The 2500-nt window shown below is 48.8% G+C and overlaps 8 non-coding genes and 3 pseudogenes across 8 annotated transcripts in view; all 11 read left to right on the top strand.

Moving 5' to 3' along the window:
- The first annotated feature begins 46 nt into the window (after positions 1–46).
- On the top strand, positions 47–165 carry LOC135759989 (5S ribosomal RNA). The gene has a single exon (XR_010537257.1). It is a non-coding gene; the product is annotated as a 5S ribosomal RNA (ribosomal RNA).
- Positions 166–291: 126 nt separating this feature from the next.
- Positions 292–410, top strand: LOC135759180 (5S ribosomal RNA). The gene has a single exon (XR_010536734.1). It is a non-coding gene; the product is annotated as a 5S ribosomal RNA (ribosomal RNA).
- Positions 411–530: 120 nt separating this feature from the next.
- LOC135759399 (5S ribosomal RNA) lies at positions 531–649 on the top strand (annotated as a pseudogene).
- Positions 650–769: 120 nt separating this feature from the next.
- Positions 770–888, top strand: LOC135759337 (5S ribosomal RNA; annotated as a pseudogene).
- A 121-nt stretch (positions 889–1009) lies between these two features.
- LOC135759539 (5S ribosomal RNA) lies at positions 1010–1128 on the top strand. Its single transcript, XR_010536820.1, has one exon. It is a non-coding gene; the product is annotated as a 5S ribosomal RNA (ribosomal RNA).
- A 125-nt stretch (positions 1129–1253) lies between these two features.
- Positions 1254–1372, top strand: LOC135759536 (5S ribosomal RNA). Its single transcript, XR_010536818.1, has one exon. It is a non-coding gene; the product is annotated as a 5S ribosomal RNA (ribosomal RNA).
- Positions 1373–1497: 125 nt separating this feature from the next.
- Positions 1498–1616, top strand: LOC135759143 (5S ribosomal RNA). The gene has a single exon (XR_010536699.1). It is a non-coding gene; the product is annotated as a 5S ribosomal RNA (ribosomal RNA).
- A 126-nt stretch (positions 1617–1742) lies between these two features.
- LOC135759116 (5S ribosomal RNA) lies at positions 1743–1861 on the top strand. The gene has a single exon (XR_010536673.1). It is a non-coding gene; the product is annotated as a 5S ribosomal RNA (ribosomal RNA).
- A 124-nt stretch (positions 1862–1985) lies between these two features.
- On the top strand, positions 1986–2104 carry LOC135759336 (5S ribosomal RNA; annotated as a pseudogene).
- Positions 2105–2225: 121 nt separating this feature from the next.
- Positions 2226–2344, top strand: LOC135759535 (5S ribosomal RNA). Its single transcript, XR_010536817.1, has one exon. It is a non-coding gene; the product is annotated as a 5S ribosomal RNA (ribosomal RNA).
- A 125-nt stretch (positions 2345–2469) lies between these two features.
- The window catches only part of LOC135759190 (5S ribosomal RNA), a 119-nt gene continuing 88 nt past the window's right edge, over positions 2470–2500 (top strand). The window contains exon 1 of the ribosomal RNA XR_010536744.1: positions 2470–2500. This exon is cut by the window's right edge and continues 88 nt beyond it. This is a non-coding gene — a ribosomal RNA (5S ribosomal RNA).

Below are 2500 nucleotides of genomic sequence, written 5' to 3'. Positions count from 1 at the left end.
GTTGCCACATTAGTTTTGAAGTGTCTCTCGAATCGAATCAGCACTCGCTTACGGCCACACCACCCTGAGCACGCCCGCTCTCGTCTGATCTTGGAAGCCAAGCAGGGTCGGGCCTGGTTAGTACTTGGATGGGAGACCGCCTGGGAATACCAGGTGCTGTAAGCATTTAATTAATTAATTATTTTTTTTATGTCATTTTTTCCCATGAATGCGTCCTTTCTGTAACCATTTACCGATGTCATTGCGTTGCCACATTAGCCTTGAAGTGTCTCTCGAATCGAGTCAGCACTCGTTTACGGCCACACCACCCTGAGCACGCCCGCTCTCGTCTGATCTCGGAAGCCAAGCAGGGTCGGGCCTGGTTAGTACTTGGATGGGAGACCGCCTGGGAATACCTGGTGCTGTAAGAATTTAATTAATTAATTATTTATGTCATTTTTCCCATGAATGCGTCCTTTCTGTAAGCGTTCTCCCATGGCATGGCGTTGCCACATTAGTTTTGAAGTGTCTCTCGAATCAAGTCCGCACTCGCTTACGGCCACACCACCCTGAGCACGCCCGCTCTCGTCTGATCTCGGAAGCCAAGCAGGGTCGGGCCTGGTTAGTACTTGGATTGTAGACCGCCTGGGAATACCTGGTGCTGTAAGCATTTAATTAATTAATTATTTATGTCATTTTTCCCATGAATGCGTCCTTTCTGTAAGCGTTCTCCCATGGCATGGCGTTGCCACATTAGTTTTGAAGTGTCTCTCGAATCGAGTCAGCACTCGCTTACGGCCACACCACCCTGAGCAAGCCCGCTCTCGTCTGATCTCGGAAGCCAAGCAGGGTCGGGCCTGGTTAGTACTTGGATGGGAGACCGCCTGGGAATACCAGGTTCTGTAAGCATTTAATTAATTAATTATTTATGTCATTTTTTCCCATGAATGCGATCTTTCTGTAAGCGTTCACTGATGTCATGGCGTTGCCACATAAGTCTTGAAGTGTCTATCGAAGAGAGTCAGCACTCGCTTACGGCCACACCACCCTGAGCACGCCCGCTCTCGTCTGATCTCGGAAGCCAAGCAGGGTCGGGCCTGGTTAGTACTTGGATGGGAGACCGCCTGGGAATACCAGGTGCTGTAAGCATTTAATTAATTAATAATTTTTTTATGTCATTTTTTCCCATGAATGCGTCCTTTCTGTAAGCGTTCTCCCATGGCATGGCGTTGCCACATTAGTTTTGAAGTGTCTCTCGAATCAAGTCCGCACTCGCTTACGGCCACACCACCCTGAGCACGCCCGCTCTCGTCTGATCTCGGAAGCCAAGCAGGGTCGGGCCTGGTTAGTACTTGGATGGGAGACCGCCTGGGAATACCAGGTGCTGTAAGCATTTAATTAATTAAATATTTATTTATGTCATATTTTCCCATGAATGCGTCCTTTCTGTAAGCGTTCTCCCATGGCATGGCGTTGCCACATTAGTTTTGAAGTGTCTCTCGAATCGAGTCTGCACTCGCTTACGGCCACACCACCCTGAGCACGCCCGCTCTCGTCTGATCTCGGAAGCCAAGCAGGGTCGGGCCTGGTTAGTACTTGGATGGGGGACCGCCTGGAAATACCAGGTGCTGTAAGCATTTAATTAATTAATAATTTTTTTTATGTCATTTTTTCCCATGAATGCGTCCTTTCTGTAACCATTTACCGATGTCATTGCGTTGCCACATTAGCCTTGAAGTGTCTCTCGAATCGAGTCAGCACTCGCTTACGGCCACACCACCCTGAGCACGCCCGCTCTCGTCTGATCTCGGAAGCCAAGCAGGGTCGGGCCTGGTTTGTACTTGGATGGGAGACCGCCTGGGAATATCAGGTGCTGTAAGCATTTAATTAATTAATTATTTTTTTATGTCATTTTTCCCATGAATGTGTCCTTTCTGTAAGCATTCTCCCATGGCATGGCGTTGCCACATTAGTTTTGAAGTGTCTCTCGAATCGAGTCAGCACTCGCTTACGGCCACACCACCCTGAGCAAGCCCGCTCTCGTCTGATCTCGGAAGCCAAGCAGGGTCGGGCCTGGTTAGTACTTGGATGGGAGACCGCCTGGGAATACCAGGTTCTGTAAGCATTTAATTAATTAATTATTTATGTCATTTTTTCCCATGAATGCGATCTTTCTGTAAGCGTTCACTGATGTCATGGCGTTGCCACATAAGTCTTGAAGTGTCTATCGAAGCGAGTCAGCACTCGCTTACGGCCACACCACCCTGAGCACGCCCGCTCTCGTCTGATCTCGGAAGCCAAGCAGGGTCGGGCCTGGTTAGTACTTGGATGGGAGACCGCCTGGGAATACCAGGTGCTGTAAGCATTTAATTAATTAATAATTTTTTTATGTCATTTTTTCCCATGAATGCGTCCTTTCTGTAAGCGTTCTCCCATGGCATGGAGTTGCCACATTAGTTTTGAAGTGTCTCTCGAATCAAGTCCGCACTCGTTTACGGCCACACCACCCAGAGCACGCCCG

The sequence above is a fragment of the Paramisgurnus dabryanus genome, chromosome 9 (assembly GCF_030506205.2).
Source record: "Paramisgurnus dabryanus chromosome 9, PD_genome_1.1, whole genome shotgun sequence".
Taxonomy (NCBI): domain Eukaryota; kingdom Metazoa; phylum Chordata; class Actinopteri; order Cypriniformes; family Cobitidae; genus Paramisgurnus; species Paramisgurnus dabryanus.
This window is presented reverse-complemented; position numbering and strand designations above follow the sequence as displayed.